The sequence below is a fragment of the Ambystoma mexicanum genome, chromosome 13 (genome assembly GCF_040938575.1).
Source record: "Ambystoma mexicanum isolate Mex_15411 chromosome 13, UKY_AmexF1_1, whole genome shotgun sequence".
Classification (NCBI taxonomy): domain Eukaryota; kingdom Metazoa; phylum Chordata; class Amphibia; order Caudata; family Ambystomatidae; genus Ambystoma; species Ambystoma mexicanum.
Genome location: NC_090938.1, coordinates 478,207,863 through 478,228,605, shown reverse-complemented (window position 1 = coordinate 478,228,605; position 20,743 = coordinate 478,207,863). Strand labels below are relative to the sequence as shown.

Here is a 20,743-nt window from a genome sequence, read left to right as displayed (position 1 = left end):
TATGGAGGGCATGCAAATATGAAAGCTAAAAGTCAAGACGATTGCTCCACTAGCCCCGCACGATTCAAACACATGCAGGTCTGTTAACTCAGAGAGACTACATTGTGCATCCCCACACACACGGCATCGGGCAAACAACTCTAGGGCAGAGATAATAGAGAACAGCAGACATCACGGACGCAGAGCTGCTGGAGGCAGAACTTTCACAAGAGTTTATCAGACCATGACCTTAGTATTTCTACTCTTTGGGGAGTATTTGCCTATTCATAGGGAGTAAAAGTGGCTGATTCACTTTTACCAGCCTTACAGATACGGGGTGTAAGAAAGAAAGAGAATCATAACCTACCCTGAAAGGTTAACCAATAGAGTTGGAAGAGAAAAGGATTTGTTGTGAAATGTGAACTACCAAAATGACAGAATACTAACTAATCCTGAAAGGGAGAGTAGGAGACTTGTAAGACAGTTTGAAACATTTCAAGCACATTGGTGGAAAGCTGGGAAGCCTTTATCATAAACAGCTTACAAGAAACAGACTGTCCTGGAAAGATGGGCAGATTAACCCTGGATATGAAGTGAATGAATGGTATATAAGAAGGACGGAAGATAAGGAGCAGAAGGTCAAAGAAGTCTTGATGCGAAATAGCTGGCAAAGCTGACCAAACTCAAGGAAAGTTGTTGTACCAAAGAAAGAGCAGCAAGAGTCTTTTGAGAGAGATACATAAACTAATACAAGGAGTCACAAAATACTATTTGAAACTTGCATGTTAAACTGGAGTTTAAAGACTTAAGAACACAGTGCAAGAAGCACCTGCCAGTAGAAGGGAAGGCAGTCTACTGGTCTTATTCTTTTTGGTTCAACTTAGTGGTATGGTCAGACAGTATTCGTTTTTTGGACGGCGGACTCACTCTTTTTTGGACATTACAAGACGACCGACGAGCCCTTTAGTTAATAACATAGGTAGGGAATAACCCATACTGATCGGGATAGACAGGTTTCGAAATTAAGATTTGATGAAACAGAGCTAAATACAATTCCTGGGTGTCAGACATTACACAGTAGGCAGGAGCTAGAGACCTGGGAAACCAGGAGCAGGACCTGCTTTCTTTTTTTTTTTTTATAAACACAATTTATTAAGTTTGCAAAACACAATACGAACCGTACATAAAGTATACAATGTCTCACAGTAAAACGTCATAACGTAATTTGCTGAACAATTTAAACATTACAGATCATCAAATTCATCAAAAATAGCTTCATCCTGCGAAACATAATAGCCAAACTAACTAGTATACACAAAACAGCACAATAGACAACACAAATGGGAAGAAAAAAAAAGAAAAAAAAACACCCACCCCTTCATCTCCACCTCATTCTCTCACCTCTAAAATGACATATCCACCAGAACAATTCCACTGTCACATCAGTCATAAAGAGCCAAAAAAGGTCCCCATACCTTCATGCATTTCTCCTTTTTATCTTTATTTTCCAATGAAACCTTATCATATTGTGATAAAACTTGCAATTCAGTCAACAACATTAGGCTGTATTCTCTTTTTCCAAATTCTGAGAATTATCTTAGTTTCTACCATCATAGCCCTATAAATCCAATTAGAATGTTTCCTAGCACGCACACATCTATCAATATGAGATAATAAAATTATGTTTGCTGTGGATCTCTGCAAGGTTACTCCACAAATCAAATCAGTCCTGTCAATGACCTCCTTCCAAAACAATTGCACCCTCGGACACTTCTACATCAAATGTAAAAGAGTGCCTATACCAATACCACAACACCAGCATAAAATCATCCGATTGAAGCCCTAATTTAAACATCTTAACTGGAGTCCAATAAAGCCGTCCAATAACTTTCTGTCGAATCAGACGTAAACTCATGTCCGCTCAAAAGTTCAAATTCACCTTCTGGATGTTACTCCAATCCATATCAGTAATGACCCTACCAATATCATTGGGCCAATTTTCCTTCAATCCAGTCCATGCTGATTGAAAATTCTCATCAAAAGGCATAAATTGCATATAAGTACTCACACAAAATTCCTGACCTTCCAGTAATTTGCTAATTTCCGGTTTCCTCCCAACAGAACCACCAGCCATACATATCTTCAAATTAACCATTGAAGCTAAAGCCAAGAATCTATTTAATTCTCTTCGGTGTAAACCATATCTACACTGCAGAGCCTCAAATCCCAACAATTGGTCTCCATCCATCACATCCCCCAGCTTCAGAATTCCCTTATTAATCCAACTGATCCAATTCAGACACTTATTATTCACTTGGAAAGCTTCATTTAACCATAGAGAAGCATCTGGGCTGAAGCCATAACCTTGTCCATTTTCGCTGAACCATGACCCAACCACCTTTCTAGTTGCCACTACTGGGATCAGTTTCAACCGCTTACACGGCAATTTACCCATAGTATAAATATTCCCTACATCATATGGTGCACATATACCCCTTTCCATACTCCGCCATAACGGCTCCTTTTCATTTCTATCCCTAAAATAATATGTACTGTTTTTAAGCAAAAAACCTTTATACTACTTCATCAATTCAGGATATCCAAATCCCCCTTTTTCCACACTGTACATTAGTACATATTTTGGAACACAAGGTCTCTTCCCGGGGCCCCATAAAAAGGAATGAAAGTGTTTATCAACCTTTATCAAATGTTTTTTAAATAATAAAGGAACATATTGAATAACATATAAAAGCTTAGGTAAGAGAACCATTTTGATCGCATTAATTTTTGCCCACAAAGTTAACGTCAACCTCTCCCATCTCTTTATTATTAATGACATTCGTGGTTACCCGGTCAATATTATGTTGTAACAATTTACTCAAATCCCCAATAATATGAATTCCTAAATATGTGACCCCTCCTGGTGACCACTTACAATTCCATGAGTGCAAGACGTTACTATCACAAGTCCTGGACAACGTAAAAATCTCAGTTTTGTCCCAATTGACCCCATGACCCGACAGTACACCTACTTCCTCAAACATATCTTTAATTATGTCCCCACATGTCTCTGGATTTGATAACAAAAGCAACATATCATCCACATATGATAAAATTTTAACTTCTACCTTTCCAACCACAATTCCCTTAATGAGTTTGCATTGCCGAATGTATGCTGCAAGGGGCTCTAGTGCCAAGTCAAATAAAAAAGGCGAAAATGGGCAACCTTGTCGTGTGCCTCTCATCAATGGAAATGAGCCTGAGATAACTCCATTTACCAACACTTGAGCCTCGACATCATGATGTAGACTTTCCACCATCTTCATGAAAACTGGGCCAGATCCCATCTTTTTCAAAGTATATTCCATAAGTTTCCAGTTAACCCTATCAAAGGCTTTTTCAGCATCAAAGAAACCAATTACCTTATTCGAGTCCTTGCCATAATGTTCACCAATCACATTCAACACAGTCCTAATATTATCATAACCAAACCGTCCCGGGATAAAACCTACCTGAGATCCATCAATCAGGTCTCTCACATTCAACTTAAGTCTATTTGCCCAAATTTTTGTAAAGATTTTTAAATCAACATTTAGTAATGAAATCGACCTGTAATTTCCACAATTCCTATGGTCTTTATTCGGCTTTGGAATCACTGTGATTAATGCTTCGTCCAGATGCAATAAATTCATTGTAAAGTTCACATAAAATTGGTGCCAACTGAGTATCATATTTTTTATAAAATTCTGAAACTATCCCATCCGGCCCCGGAGACTTCCCATCTTTCATTTGAGATATGGCAGTACATACTTCAGTAACCTCGATAGCAGAGTCAATTAAAGCTTGTTTTTCTAAAGCTAATTTTGAAATTGAAACCTCCAAACTGTTAATATCAGGAGTAAGAGCTTCCCTATATAGTGCCTCATAAAATGTCCTAAAATAATCACAAATCTCTCCATTTCTGTGCAAAGTATTACCCTCCTCTGTCTGAATAGAAGAAACACATGTATCAGATATCATCCCTCTAAGCATATTAGCTAACAACTTGCCATTTCTGTCCCCAGACTCCCAAAACCACTGTTTTGAATAAAACATACCTTTACTTGCCAAGTTCTGCACTCGAGGTTCTAGCTCTGCCTCTAACTTTTTCAATTGTACCTTGTTCCGACTCGGATTATCATTAGCACATACCTTTTACATTTCATTAACCTTCATTTCCAAATTTTTAATCACTTCCTGATTTTTCTTTTTCGCATGAGCCATTCTACTTATCACTTCTCCTCTTAGTACTGCCTTAAAACAATCCCAGACAGATCTGAGACCAGCTGAATCAATATTCTCATCAAAATAATAAGCAATAAACTCATCTAAACTGCTTTCTAACCTTGATTCCAATCTCCCCGCTGTCCTCATTCTACTCTATCTCACTTCTGCCTTTGACACGATCAACCATGCCATCCTGCTCCGCGATAACCTGGGTATCACTGATCAGCCTCTGGCCTGGCTGACTTCTTTCCTCTGGCCGACCCACCCAGGTCCAACTTGGGCCCTTCCTCTACTCTATTTCTCTCTCTTCACTTGCAGTGTTCCCCAGGGTTTGAACCTTTCTCCCTGGTTGTTCAACCAATACCTGGCACCTCTTGCCACCTGCTCTCTGCTCCAATTTCCAGTGCTATACCGATGACACCCAGCTCGCCTTCAGACTCCTCTCTGCCTAATCTTCTCCCTCGCTCATCCCGGATTGTCTGACAGCAAACCAGGAGTGGTGCACCTCCAATGATCTCTGTCTGAATGCAAGCAAGACGAAGAACCTCCTCATTGGCACACCTGCACCTCTTCTTTCCCGCCACTCTCTGGCCGGACTCCCTTGGCCTTCTTCCTGCTCCCATCTCCAAAACCAAGAACCTCTGGGTTCTCTTTGACTCCTCTCTCTCCTTCGTTCCTCATATTTCTGATGTCTCTAAAAAGTCGAACTACCAACTGCACCTCCTCAGAGGTATTCTTCCTTTCCTCTCCTTTCCCCAGAAGCTCACTGTATCTAAAGCTTTTGTTCTCTCTAGGCTGGACTACCGTAATAGCCTCATTTTAAATCTGCCTGCCTCTACTCTCTGTCCTCTGGGATCGTATCTCTCCTGCACTGAAATCTCTCCATTGGCTCCCCGCAGCTGCAAGGATCAAGTTCAAGACCCTTTGCATTGTCCACAAGGCCTTCTGAGGTGTCTTCCTACTCGAGCACTTCGCTCCTCCAACTCCTTGAGGGTCAGTCGTTTTTCCAAGCAACTAGTTGGGGCAGAACCCTCTTTTTGGCTGGTGCCTCCCTCTGGAACAGACTCTCTGAAACTTGGGCAGAACCATCTCTGGTTCCGGAAGCATCTCAAGACTTCCCGCTTTGCTTCTGCCTTCTCTCTTCCGCTACCCTCCTGATCTCCTGCCTAATACTGCACTGGTTACCTGCCTACCCTCTGCACCACGGGCCCAGGTTCCTGCCCTCCAAGTTGCACACCTGCACTGCCCCCTGGCAACCCTACACTTGGAGCTGTATCTGTAACCCTACAACCCCCCCATACTGGCTCTTAGTCATCACCTATTTTTCTGTACTTAGCCCTTGCACCGTCACCTGCTGGCCGCACTTGTTTTTCAATGTTTATCCTATGTCTTCCACTTGCTCCTCCTCCCCTTTCCCTGGCACTACTTCCCTTCACTCTCCCCTGCACTTGAGCAATCTCAATATCACTGGGCCTAGTAAGATCGTTGGCCTTTTGCCTTTTTGGTTTGGGCATTGCCCTATAGGCCAGTATGAGCCTGACCGTATTCACCAACTCATTCAGCCACCCACCCACGTTCTCCACCTAATCCACCCAGATAAATACATTCAACCACTGATCCATCCAATCATAAAGACATTCACCCACTAATCCAGCTACCCACCATACAACCATATTCACACATTTCTCAATCCAACCTTATTCACTGATTCATCCATGCACCAAACCAACCATGCGAACTCACTCAACTTCAAGTCACCCAGCATAGGATATTCACGCACTCATCTATACAATCACATCTACCCGTATTCTACCACTTACTCAACCACCCATCCAATCATGTTCACTCACTACCACTCGCTGAAACATATTAAAAGACTTGTGTTAGGGAGAATTCTCTCTTTAAGCTGAATTTCCTAACCTAGTGAGTCCCCCAGCAGCTTTGCTGGATTTCTGGAGTTTGTTTTTTTCTCCTGCCAAGAATGAGACTCTTTTTCTCCCACTCTTGGACATGATTAATGGTGTTCCTTTCACTGTTAATGTGTTTTATGGGCTATGGGGTCCTTTACTCCATAGGGGCTCATGTGTTTTTACTATGTGTGTTACACAGCACCCTCTGTGCAGTGACACAGGGGTGTCATAGTGACACCCCACCATAGACTCCATACCCTGGGACTGACTACTGTCTCCCAGGGCATGTAAAGTCACCATTGGCTTTACTAGTCCCAAATTATTAACAGAAACCGGTACAAACCATCATATTGTGGACGTACTGGTCGGGGCAATTCGATTGCCCCGGGGTCTGTTAGTCGAGGGGGCACGTCTCCGTCCCCCCTGATCGAGTTTTAGCTGGTGGATACTACTTTTTATATTTGACCGCGAATATTTCCCTATGGGATTTTCCCATTTTTCGAGGCTACCAACTTTAATTATTTAATTCTCATAGCCTCAAACATACTGCCGGTTTATTTATTTAATATTAATTCGCTGGTTGGTATTTTTTGCCAGGACTCGATTCTAAAATGGCGTTTGTGTTCTCTTCTGTGACTCCAACCCAAGTCGAGCCCTTTGTTCCACTTTTTGGCGGGCTTCTCCACAGAAGCCTCCAAAAGTGGTGCCACTCTGTCTGGGTACCACAGGGGGTGTGGGGGGGGGGGGGGGGGTTTAGCACCCTGGACTGAGTTACCTTGGGAACTCAAGTCGCACTCTTGTGTGATTGGCCCAAGTGGAGCATGTTTGATTGACAGCTAGGCTGAGTGAATGGGGGTATGCTGCATAAAAGCAGGGCTTTGGGGACTGGAACTTCAGAAGTCGCCACAGGACCTGAGAATCTGACGAGGGAGAAGCTGAGCCGACCTACCACGACGACACCACCGGTGGAGCCCTGCGGAACCGACTCACCACTTCCTGACGACAGAGAATATCTCCCGGCTGGAGAGGCTTCTTCCCCTGACTGGTGGGCACAACCAGTTTACCTTCTTCTCTTCGCACCCCAGACCGGCTTGTGGTCGAATTGCCCGTGCCAAGCACCCCGGCAACCGGATAGCCACTTACCACTGGACCGCGAATGACAGGACTGCTCCTTTTACCTGAGAAACTCTGCGGCTGGTTTCTTCCCTGGCAGTGCAACGGACTCCCGTCTTCCTCCCCGACGAGATCCTCCCTTCCCCCGGACGAAGCACCGACTTGCATCCGCTGCCAGGATCAACTGCCCCCGCTGGAGTATTCTCACCACTTTAAGGTACCGTGTCCGCCAGGCCTCCCTTTCTAAAGATTGCTACAAGGTAATAATAACCCCTTAACCTTCTGGACTGGGCTGGCCGCCTTGACCCTCCAACTGGTCCCTTTCTTTGGTCCAACTCCTTTTTGAACCGTTACAAGACTTTTGTGCACTGCAACCTTGTGACCTTGGAAACATTTCGTTTTGATCCTCTTAAAGCGGATCCAGCCTACTGACTCTAAACTCACGGTGTTACTCTGCCTTCCTCTCTTGTTGTGTTTGTGAAAAAGTGTTGGGATCGGTTTCAATTTATTCTCTGCTTTTCTCTCCCTTTTAAAAACGAATTATTAGAGTGCCATCTACGTTAAGCTCTCACCGCTGTCTGAAAATAAATGGGGTTTTACTTAAGACTTGTTTAATATTCTTTAAAGGGAGTGTATATCTTTTAGTGACCGTGTTTTTGGATTGCTTACTATTAGTGCCTGTGTGTTTTTCTAGATATGGTTTTAAATAAATAATTATATCTCTTTTACACCAAGCCCTGGTCAGCGTTTACTTGTTCTACTGTGTTCTTTTGACCTATTGTGAATACGCTGTACACTGCCTAACTATTCTTGAGGGAAGTCTGACTGCTCAGCCACAGCTACCAAGTGAATCTGTGTGGTACAGACTGCTACCAAGTGGGTTTACTGCCAAACACCTGTAGTCCTAAATCTTTTGCAGTGGTCCCAGAGGGAACTGCACAGGTTTCTGCCTAACAACTCGTCCATGCATTCACATGTGCCCGCTGACTCAACCATTTTCATCCACTCATCCATCCAGACAACCATATGTACCTACTCATTCAAATCAGATTTACTCACTGTCCATCACCCGTATTCACTTAGTCATCCATCCACGTTCACCCACTCATATAGACAAACATGAGCCACATTGTCAACCCACCCTTATTCACACAGAGCCAAATTCGCCCGCTCATCATCCACAAACGTAACCATGTTCAGTCACTAACACCAACAATAAAAATGTTTGTTTTAAGTTTGTAGATACATATTGGTTTGGGCAGCGGAGATAGAAGAAAGCCAAAAAGGTAAACATTTAGAGAATAGCTGAACTCAGAGAGGGGAAAGACCCACTCCTACCGAGTCAGCCACGAGAAACGTTTACTTTGCACCATGTAGGTTTCAGTTCATAAAATCAACATGAAGGAATACTTGATGGAATAACTAAATACAGACGTCCTTGCATAAGCAATTACAGTATTGACAGAAATGTACCCTAGATCAGTGAACAATGCACTGTAAGCACTCCTTAAATAGTTGTGGATGTGCATATAAAAAGACTACTTTTCAAAGCTTAGATAATGAGGGCAGCTTTGCATTTCAATGCAGTTGAAACGTATTTTCAGTCAAAATACACTTGAGCCGATGTTTTGAATAATCTAAATATACAACGCAAATGAAATTTGAAAGCAAAACGAGGGTCATACTCCCAAATAGGTGCATTTTCACATCCAGGCACAATACTGCAAGGGCAAAGACGCCGCTTGACAGTGTTTCGGTTGCCGAATAGTCCATTATACAGTCTGAGACTTGTAGTCGTTGATCGCTTCAAGCGAACATTTAACATTCTTCCAGTCCCAGCAGAGAAATAATCCACCCCGCCCCGAAACCCTCCCCTGTGATCCATTGAAATCAGACACATACAACAAAAACATTTGGGCAGTGGGCACATACCAATTACAATTAAAGTACCGCACCTGGACTTGTTTTAGTCGCCCAACGCAGCCGTAAACAACAATCGATTTGCCGAATAGAGGTGGAATGGTAGTTAATGTCCAGTTCCCATCCAAGAAACTGACCACGCCTGCTAAATGAAGGACCACAGCTCACGCGGCTCGGTTTGCAACTGCTTCAGTCTGTTTCTACCTAGGGGCGGCGTTCCGCTACGAGAACAGCCGAAGACCAAGGGGAAATCGGAAGAGTACGGGATACCATAAATTACATAACACCGGCCTGCTTGCTCTTCCAACGTTTTGTAAAGGCCACGCATTGACGAGGCGCACTTCCGGGGGCACGTGATTTCACAGACACGGCCGAACGTGCAACCCACATGATGAAGAGGTAGGGGATGGGGCGTTGCTAAGGTCCGTTTCTCGGATGGGAATTAGGCATTACGGTGGAGAGAGGTCGATTACTCTGGAGAGAGGTCGGGGTCAGAGTACGGTGTTGGGCCAAGTTATTGGGTGACAAGTCAAGGTATGTTCTAAAGGTCTTGAGGTAACCCCAAGGCATGGGTGGCAGTGACAAAAGATATTGGTGGATTGATAGGACACCAGTGAGGGGAGAAAGGGGGCATAGACAACTAGTGAGTTAACGTGAACAAGATAAGTCTAATAATAGCCTCGCATGCTGTTCAGGAGGTGGGGTTGTGTTGTAGTGGGCAGGCTACTCCGATTAACTTCACTGAGGGTGGTTCGCAGAGTAATCGACAATAATTAAGACAGGACTTAACTGGGAGGGCACGGCAATCTTGATTCTGCTTATAACTCTCGGGCTTTGGCTGTGTAAACCGCCCCAATGTGGGAATCAAAGCGAGACTTAATGTGCTGGAGCGGGGTTGTCACGACACATGATTCGGGAGCAATGCAATAACCGTGGGCTTGAGATTTAAACCAACAAAAAGCTGACGACCCACGCAGTTGCGGACGTCACTTGGTGAGATGTCAAAGAAAGCGGGTTACTCGCACGTCAAGATGAGGTTTCTTATGGACATTGTGGAGATCAGTTCGCTTAGTTCTTAACGCGTAGGCTCACAGGGTACTATGGGCAGGTTATTTTCAATGGGAAGAGGGCGACCTGCTGAGAGCTCAGTCAGTTCCTATTATCCCCATTGATCACCCTGTAACTGCTCCCTATACGGTAATCAATGGGGATAGTAGGAACTGCCTGACTGACATTGGGCCACTGGACTACGTGGAACAGTGGTTGAACACAGCTCTGTCTTGTTCCGGCCCAATTCTTTCCCTGATCCTGAGTTGATCTGACATAGTTCATTAGTCTTAAGGTAGAGCCGGGCGTGGGCCCTGCTTGCAAACTAATTGACCACTCCGAAGACTTTCGTCAGACTACCTCTCTGGGGCTGAGCCCTAGAATGGGGAGTACTGTTAAATGCCTCTAACTGTATTATTTGTATAAACTACGTATACGGCGGATGACTTTCGTGCCCTTGAATTCCATGGCTAGTAGTTTTTTGGTTCTGGCTCGTTGGTGCGGTCGAGCCAGATAGTGAGGTACAATATTGGTATATAATGTGTACAGGAGGGGAGGACAGTCCATTGGCAGATGTATACGCTTTCTTCAGCTTCATAGACAAGCTGATCAGTACCCCTTACATTTTTGATGTTCCTGTGTGAGCCTGTAGTACAAAATCGAGGGCACTACAGCTCTTGTTGGAGATTAATGGTATTTTTCATGAAACAGTGTATGCTGAAAGCCAGGGAGCCGAGTGGTGTTGGTCAAGTGCAGGGATGCTGCACTCTTGTATCATGGTGGTGCTTCAGCAATGCTTTCTGTCTGTCTGGTGTCAGTTTGGGATCCGAGAGAAGGTGGTGCGCCTGATGGAGTTTCCTTTAGCAACTCCAAAACGGTTGCCTTTTCCAGTGCTTGTTCGGCACTATCTATTTCCCGTTTGTAAAGCGCTGAAACTTGTACCAGAAGTATCATGACTCTAAAGGGATGCAAAACCAACAGAACTGATAGAGGTGGTCGATTAAGCAAAAAGAAAGGAATAGAGCGTGGCTGATATTGAGATCAGAGAGATTATCTGAGAGAAGGTTCCAAAGTTTAGTTGATAATACTCAACCGTCAAAGCATGCTTATCGTAGTGAACGAGAAGGAATATATGGTCTGACTTTCTCCTGAACAGAGAGGCTGCTGCTATGATTAAAAGCTTGATGGATCAGGCAGAGTACTTTGACTTGAATACGTGCACAAACAGAAAGCCAGTGCAGATTCCTACTAACAGGATAAATGTGCTTAGGAAAAGGAATTCCAGAGGCCAATCTGACACCAGCATTTTGCAGAACCGGAAGGCGGTTCAGCTGAAGGGAAGGTTGGTCCAGCAGCACGGCATTGCAATAATCAAGGATGCCATTGATAGTTGCAGCAATTACCGGAGTGTGGTACCTGCAGGAATGAAATTTAGCACCTTTTCAACTAAGTTTGAAAAAGTTGCAACTACAAACCGCACCGATCGGGTACAAGTGATGCCATTATCTTAACACCTAGGTTCTTAACCACTTGCACCGGAGTAGGCAAGGGACCTAAAGAAGACGGCCAGAAGTCCAAAACCAGGCAGACTGTGGAGGACCTACAATCAATACCTCCAGTCTTGTTGGCATTAAGCTTGAGCCAGTTCATCTAGTTAACCATTGCTTCAGGACAGGCTCTGATGCGTTTTGCTGAGCCCTTACGCTCGAGATCGAGCGTCAGAAGCATTCGGGAATCATACGCTTAACAGTAGAAGTGGAATCCATAAGAATGGATAAAACTAGCTAATGGTTAACATAAGTATTAAAAGGCAGTGGGGACAATGCTGATCCCTGTGGTGCCCCGCGTCTAATGGCAGATGGTGCAGATTTAAAAGGTCAGAGACACCGACTGGGTGCGCAAGTCTAAAATAGACTCAAAACCAGTCTAATGCAGTACCTTCAATACCCGCTCCTTCCCATCCGGCCAGAAGGGTGGCATGGTCAATAGTGTCAAATGCAGCAGATAAATCCAAAAGACTAAGTCCCGCCCATCCACCTTGGTTTCAAATCGTGGTGAGATTATCAATCACTGAGATTAACGCAGATTTAGTGCCTGTTAAAGGGAAGAAACCCATCTGAAATGGGTCTAGAATATTGCCACATTCAATAAATGACCTCAGCTGCGGGGTAACCCATGCCTCGAGCTGTTTCATGAGAAATGACAGCAGGGAGATGGCACAGTAACTTTGAGTGCATGTGGGTAAAAGTATATATTGAATCTGACTGGAAGAAGGAGAGAAGTTGACCGCATCAGTAATGAACTCCACAGTGTGGCACGTGATGGATTTCAAAACCTATAAAGCAATAGCATCTAAGGGGAAGGCTGATTTTCAGGATTGTGTGTACAGTTTTTGTGCAATCCATAGGTAAGAAAGGGCAAAGAGAAGAGTGAGCCTGGTCACAGACAGGAGGTGACGGAAAAGATACTGAGAGAATGACCGGCCAATCAACCCCAGAGATATTATCTCTGTCTAAATATTTTCATACTTTGACTTATGTCCTTATGTCAGAAAAGTCATGCCTCTTTCTATTTAACTAACAGATTCCAATTATAACTTATCCACCACTTTCGCTCAGCCTGATGTACCTGTAGATGAAGTACAGAAAGGGCAGGTGTAAACTAAAAGGCAGACTGACAAGGGAGTTTGCGTACTGATTTAAGCATGGCTAAAGGGTCAGCTGCCATTGAGAAAACTGTGATGAGACTTTGCATAGGAGAGGAGGAGGAGGAGGAGCAAGTAGATCCAAGAAGTTAGCTTTATTAGAGACAGCTAAGACTTGAGGGTCAACAGACTTGCAGCACATTTGCAGGGATTTAACATGAGTTCGATTACATGGAATTGGTAGACAAAATTCAAAAGTTATAAAAGAAATGGTCGGATCAAGTCAGCAGCAGTGCCGAGGAGGAGCAGATATAAGGTCCAGAGTATGGCCTTTAGCGTGCGTAGGTCCTCCTGCATACATGTAAGAAGAGAGGCTGCGTCTGGAGAATCGGGCCAGACATTGAAATCACTGACCACACAAAGGTTGGTGCAAGCTAGAGCAAGGTCGGTAATGTAAGGAGCAAACAATTTGTCAAATGAGCCATTGTTAGGAGTCGGGTGATAGACAACTAGCAGATGTATGTTAAACAATGGCGAAATTGTCACGCGTTGCCTGAAGAGCTTCCATTGCGACATTAAAATCAAGGGAAGAGCGAATACACAAAACAATCTTTGTAGATGATAGCAAACCTCCCTTGAAGGGCAGGACGCACTCCTGTCAACATGGTAGTAATCTTTGCATGCTACCACTGTTAATCCCTTGACAAATATCCTGATTCTTGTATTGTTGTTTTATGGAAGGGACAGTTTATGATCTGCCTTCAACAATTCTGGTTTAAGAATCAGCTAGTTTGAACCAAGAGGGACATGGGCTGTTGTCTTTTTTTAGGTCAAATAACTGTCTTAATATTTTGGCTTGAAATCCTACAAACTCACTAAAATATTAGTCACTTGTGTGTGATTTTCGTCAAAAGCAAATTTAGTCAAAGCAAGTTTACTCCTGTTAATCAGTCGGATTTAAAACAAATTGGTTTCATTAGTACCATGTCTGTAAGAGGCCCACATACATTGTAGCCCTCCCACCAGTTCCAAACCCTTTAGTTCCTCTGATATAACAATCCTCAGGAAGCTACTTGTCTCTGCGCCATCCAACTCTTGCTCTTTGCAAACCAAATAATAAAGACCTTGTAATAACTGTAAGATTTATCTCCTGGGCTATTATGGATGTCTATGCAAATAGGATGAACATATTCGTCCACAGAACGTAACAGGGTTTAAAAGGTTTCCAATGTTGAGGTTGCAATAACACTACACCTCGGAAGTTGGTAGAGCTTACAACGATTTCCCAGGGTAAATTCAGGGCTAAAGTATGCACCCCTGGCACTTAGGACATCACTAGCTACCTATTAACATGTATTTTATTAAACATTGTATGTATGTTGCGATGTTCTAGATTAAGTTCTATCAATGAATGAAAATATGTGAAGAACCTTCTTTTTCCTTGCCGACCAGTGATTTTTCTTTTGTCCTACACAAACAGTTTAAATTCGAAGAAGTTTGTTTCTTTGCAATGTATGTTGCAGCATCTAAATAACTACTTTTAAATGTCCCTTGAGTACACAATTGAGGTGTTGAATATGCAGAGAAATGTTTGAACAATCCTTTCCTTCAAAACTGCTGCACCTGGCCAGTTGCAAGTCAGATTGTCCAAATAATATCGCATGGTGAGTGATACTTATTTAGGGATGCAAAAGTAGAATGCTTTATCACAGAATAATTGTACACATTATATTGACTTGCATAGTACAATGTCTGCCCTTTTCAACACCTCTTGCCAGTTGGAAGTTAATAGATGAAGGCTTTTTAAAGAGAGATCAAGTAACCCGTTAACGCAGTGCAGATGTGCGCTGATCAGTAGAAAGTGTGCACTACATAACGTGTTTTTGGTGGCATTGAGTCCCGGCGTGGGTATGTGCGGTGGCATGTTTGGTATCTTGAGATCATGTGGCAGCACAGCCTGGCTCTTGAATGTGTTTTGAAGTTGTGGTGACAGCAATTAGAAGAACCTCATTGTCGAAACCTGTGTTTAATCGCTTTTAGAGCTGGTTTCCAAACTATCCAAATACATTTCTGATACTCTTGCTAGAAATTGTGTGAAATTTTACATATTTAGATACAAAATAGACAGGGCACCATCTTCTTGCAGAGAGCTATGCCCTTCTTCCTTACTTTTGTAGTAACATGGCTCCGGGGGACTCGGCTTATTCCTAACCCTATGATACCCCATGTGGGGAGAGTTGATACTTTTTGCAGACGATAATGAAGGCCTCATCTTATCTCTGGCCAGAAAGCCTCTTGACATTGGATAAATACTTCATACCTAATCCATGCTGTTTTTGAGTGCTGTGAGACCGTAAGCTAAGAGGACCGTGCACCCTGATCCGTGGCACACATTAAAGACCCACCGGTTGCAGACTCCGCTACCACCTGACACTGGATGCAGGCAACCGTCACATTCCTTACTGTTGGGCTAACGCATCTTTCTCTCCTTTACAATGGAAACCTCTGCCTTAATGCTTTTGCCACAGCCCATTATTTGGCTTTTGTGCAGAACTTTGCAATGAGAACTTCTAGATATCAGCGCTTAGTAAGGGACTACAGAATCCCTTTGCGGACTCCACACTCCCACCTTTTTAATCTTGCCAGCTCATTAAGTTCCCCATGCAAGGTTTCAGCATAGCTCTGAAGCAGAAATGATGGACCTGCCTCAAAACCAGGTGAGTGGACAGAAAAGGTTTCGAGATACCTGTTTGGCTTATTGCTGTATGCTCTGGGAGATGGGCTTGGGGTCTTTTGGAGAAACTGCTATAGACTTCTCGGAGAAGCAACCTGGGATTCTGGCCTCTGCTACTATTCACTGACGGATACTGCAGATTACCTGACTGGCAAAAGACACATCAGAGCCCACTGTGCGCAGCACCGCAGGTGGTTATAGAGGTTTCAGATAGCACTCAGCCTGCCAACCAAAATATGTAACGAGGTGAACCGATGGCCTGAGGATTCCATATTTCAGGAAGCCCATTCCCGGAGTTAGTTTGCGCCACCCATAGCACTTTGCTTATGTTAATAAGTGGAGTCCCCAGACTACCCATTTCCTAATATGCACATTCCTGATAATCCTTGCACACAGTACACAATCCGTCTATTTGAGAGACGGAGAGGCCTATTGATAGGGCAAAGAAATAAAGTCAAATGGCAGCTGTCTGCCGAGGCCTGTGGTAGGAGTGTGGGGAGGACATAAGACTGCTTTGCCATGTTAGGCCTTTGGATGCTTTGCCATCACTTCTAATTGTTTGTAATGCCTGGTTATACCTGTTATCATTCCTCACTAGGCTATGTTATGCTTTCCTACATGTGACTTGATTGTTTACGCCCCTCGCTAACCTGGTTAACATTCTATTTTCAAGCTCATACTTGTTTCTAGATGCCCCTTTGTGATTCTGTCTGCTGTGATTTTCTCCCCAAATTGTCCTCTGTATGTTTCCTACTCCAAGGTCTTGCTCCTTGGGTTGCCAATGTGATTGTTGTCCATAGATGTCCCAATGCAATTAGTGCATCACTGTGTTCTTTTCTATATGACGAACAACATGATTTTGACTGGCTCCTAGGTACTGTACCATGACCTCTTGGCACCCTGAGGTGCTCTTAAGGACCCTACCAGGACTCTGCCTTCTATGGAATACCTACTCCTAACGTCACTACGACCATTTAAAACTTAAAGGGTAATAAATAATGGATAAATAAAGATATTTTTGCATCTCATGTTAAAATTAGATTTGCAGGATATTATGGACTATTGCTCCTCATTTCCCCAGTGGTAGCTCCTGGTTAATGCACGATATACAGGAGCTTCTTTTAGCTTCCGCTTTTCCAATCTTAATTTCGAACCCTGCTGTGTCTTCCACTCTTCTGTGTTACCCTACTCTCTTCTAGGATCAGCCGCTGTCCGCTGCTAGAGATGCCAACTCTTTCAAGTACCTTACCCCAAATGGCACAATATTTGAGACATTGCCTAAGGGGCACTACACCCCTTTTGTGTTGTCCCTGTGGCTACACTGGATGAGTGCTCCGAGCTGTCCACTGGGCCCTCCACTAACCACCCTGCACGGACACTCCACCGCCTATGGTCAAGTCCATTCTTCACATACCAATTAAGCCACTTGCACAGGCGCAGTGAATATTTATGTATTTATAGAAAATGTAAGGCCCACCTGCAAATCTCATTACTTCAAGGTGCTAAAAGACCCCTTCATCTATATCAAATGGAAAGCTACATCTCGGTACAATCAAATTACAAAGCCTGTGGCGATGGCGCTTGTGGGACTGCTGGCGCGTGGTCCGCCATTGAGTGTCCCTCCACGTTTGGTCTGCTTGCGTCACGCGCGGTCTAGTGTTTCCCAACATGTCTGCCGCCGGGAGGTACTTCAAGTCTGTTCTCCCGGCGGCCGGCGCTTTGCAACCTTCACGGGTAGGCTTGAATTTGGGTAAGCCGCTTGTGTTATTTCCTCCTCCTCCGTGACACGCACAGTCTATCGCTGTCTCTCGCTTGTCCTCACCTCCCTCTTTCTCTGTCTCGCTTCTGTCCGTGTTTGCTCCAGTATTCGCTACCTTCTTCTGATCATTGGCTGCCCAGTCCCCTGGGTCTGCTGGCTTCCTCCTCTTGCCTTCATCTATTTTCCTTCTTGGTCTTCTTTCTCTTGCTGTTTGGTACCCTCTACTGCTGGCTCCTCAGAGCCATTTCGCTTGCTTGCTCTGAACCACTGCACTCCTGGACAACAGCGCTCTTGTAGGGTTTTTTTTTGTTGCACCATCAGGCTTTTTCCCCTGCTTGGGTTGTCCCGGAAGCGGGGCACCCATACCATTCACCCACCCCCCCCCTCACAGACGGTCACAGTGGCTTCCTTTCGTGGCAGGCCCTATTTACATTTTTTTAAAAAATGGTCCCTTTGGAAGAAGGGAAGACATCTGGACACGGATACCTCAGGTGAGGAGGAGAGGGCCTTGGCAGAGTACAAGGAGGAAGAGTCCATAGGTGACAGTTTGCAACGCCCAATAACTCCACTGGCAACAGCAGAACAGTTCCAGGAGCTGGTGGGGGCTGTTCAGGGCTTGACCTTGGAACTGCAAAACATTAAGGCTGAAAATGCGGTCTTGAGACAGCTAGTGACCAACTGTGATCCTCACACTGTCGACCTACCCCACCCGATGGCTTTACCTTCAGGCAAGTTCGACGGATCCCCCGACCGTCTGAAAGAGTTTGGAGAGACTTGCATGGTCCATTTTGCTTCCCGTCCTTGTACCAATTCTACGGATCATTCCAATGTTGGCTTCCTGCCCTCCAACATGACAGGCAATGCTTTGGCATGGTCCACCCCTTTGGTAACAAACAGTAATCCGGTGCTTCAATTCTACAATGGCTTCCTCACCTTGCTCAAGCAATCATTTCAACGCCCGGAAACCACGTTTGTTGCCTGTGAAGAATTGTTGGACATCCAGCAAGGATCTAGTGATTTGCTCTCCTACATCACCACCATCCAACGACTTGCTGCTGAAGCTTGTTGGCTTGACCAAGCCCAGTTTTCAATTTTTCGTAGGGGGCTTAGGGAGGAAATAAAAGATGAGTTAGCCCACTCACCCCGACCAGCTACCTTTTCTGACTTAATTTCGACAGTCCTACAGATCGAATACAGACTCGTGGAACGCAGGACTGAGAAAAGGAAATGCAAGACATTGGTTACTTATCCTTCAACGATGGTCCCTCCTCAACCTGCTTCAAGAGCTACCCAGGATGAACCCATGCAAGTTGGTTCAACCCGAACACCCTTGACGCCTGAAGAAAAACTAATCCTCCCTCAGTATGTACTGCGGTTCAGACCGCCACTTGCTCCGTAACTGCCCAGAGGTACCCCCAAGACGTTCGGGAAACGACCGACCTCAGACCTGATGGGGATAGGCGTCTAAGGTGTGTCCAGCAGTCCCTATGTTAGGCTCACCTTGGCACTCAAAAGCGGCATTGAGGACTCCTGTCTCATGGTCATCGCCATACAGATAGCAGAGCAAGGGCAAGTCATCGACAGGATGGCACTAATTGACTGTGGAGCCGCTGGTAACTTCATGGACACCATTTGGTCAGAGAAAGTAGGCCTACGCTGTTTGCTGCGCAAAGAAGACCAGAAGGTGGAGGGCGTGGATGGCTCTCCACTCACTTCAGGACCAATTACACACTCTACCGCGACCCTTGCGGTAGGGATCATGCAGCCCTCTGAGGAATTAACATTCAACATCATCCATGCTGCCCATTTCCCAGTGATCCTCGGCATATCCTGGCTGCGAAAACTTAACCTGGTCATCGACTGGGTAAGAAACATCATGGCTTTCAACTGGACATACTATAGAAAGAATTGTCTTGGGAACATTCTTAAGCAAATGGTGTCCATTACGCCAGCTGACCCTAAGGAATCCCGGGGGGTGTGCTGTATACCACCGGAGCTCGGAGAATTCCGGGAAGTGTTTGTTGACAAGGCCAACCTTGTCCTTCTGCCTCATCGTCCCGAGGATTGTGCAATCGATCTAGTTCCAAATGTTCTGGTCCCATTCGGAGGCATGTTTGCCCTGTCCTTGGTTGAAAAGAAAGTGTTAAGGGCATACTTAGACACTCACCTGGTTAACGGACTGATTCAACCAACCAGATCCCCTGCTGGAGCACCACTGTTTTTCATCTCTAAGCAAGATTCCACCGAGCTCAGACCCTGTATAGACTACAGGGGCCTTAATAAGGTCACAGTGCGGGATATGTACCCAGTGACTCTCATTTCAGACATCCTGGAGGCAGTTCAGGGAGCGTCTGTATTTTCCAAACTAGACCTTCGAAGCGCCTACCACCTTCTGCGCATTAAAAGTGAAGATGAATGGAAAAATGCGTTCCGCACTCATTTTGGCTTGTTCGAATACAGGGTAATGCCATTTGGACTTGTCAACGCTGCTGTGGTGTTTCGGCTATTTATGGGCCGCTTATTTTCAGATGTCCTGTTTGTGAATACCATTTGTCTATCTGGATGACATACTGGTCTTCTCTCGCTCTCCCCAAGATCATACAGAACACCTCCGGCATGTTCTCCGCTGACTGCGAGCCCATCATCTGCTGGTTAAGCCGGAGAAGTGTCTCTTTGGAGTAAAAACTGTCCCATATTTGGGATTCCTCTTATCTGAGCAAAGCATCCAGATGGACCCCAAGAAAGTGTCTGCCATTCTCGAGTGGCCCACTCTGTCGTCGGTGAAGGACCTCCAGCGGTTCCTCGGTCTGGCGAACTTCTATCGGAAGTTAATTGCTAAATTCTCCCAGTTGGCGTTACCCATCACGTCGCTTCTTAAGAAGGATACCAAACCCTTTCGATGGTCTAAACAAGGGGACGAAGCCTCCAGCCATCTCAATACGTTGTTTTGTTCTGCCCCCATACTTTGCCAGCCCGATCAATCCAAACGGGACCTCCTCCATGCACCACCACATCCAATCCAACCACTGCAATGCTCTCAGAAAGGCTGTTCCTGTCTTAGCAAGTAGGCTGTCTTCCTCCACCTCTTCTTCCTCAACCAGCAATAAAAGAGGCTGGTTGAGGAAGACAACAACCATCTGTATGTACTGCAATACAGTGCTCTGCAGGGGGGAGAAAGTTCGAAGTGCTTTTGAAGCTTTAATCAAGGAGCAAGAGAAACCCTGCCACCTACCTTAAATGTAACACATGTGCAACATTTTCCCCCTGTCCAACTGCCCCTCTATATTAGTGCTTGGTGCCTCTTCCCTCATTTCCCTCCCGACTTTACGTTCCAACCTCTCCTGCAAAAAAAAAAAAAGAATCAAAAAACA

The 20,743-nt window shown here is 44.8% G+C and overlaps 2 protein-coding genes across 6 annotated transcripts in view; one reads left to right on the top strand and one right to left on the bottom strand.

The window, feature by feature from the left end:
- The window catches only part of STRADA (STE20 related adaptor alpha), a 546,126-nt gene extending 536,574 nt beyond the window's left edge, over window positions 1-9,552 (bottom strand). For 2 of the 5 annotated variants that reach the window (XM_069634113.1, XM_069634115.1), the window contains exon 1: window positions 9,224-9,361. The gene's annotated coding sequence lies outside the window, so the exon portion shown is untranslated. Of the gene's footprint in view, window positions 1-9,223 lie in introns of all 5 variants that reach the window. The other 3 variants (XM_069634117.1, XM_069634118.1, XM_069634116.1) reach the window with 3 other exon arrangements.
- Window positions 9,553-9,574: 22 nt separating this feature from the next.
- Window positions 9,575-20,743, top strand: part of CCDC47 (coiled-coil domain containing 47) — a 454,951-nt gene continuing 443,782 nt past the window's right edge. The window contains exon 1 of the mRNA XM_069634111.1: window positions 9,575-9,722. The gene's annotated coding sequence lies outside the window, so the exon portion shown is untranslated. The remainder of the gene's footprint in view (window positions 9,723-20,743) is intronic.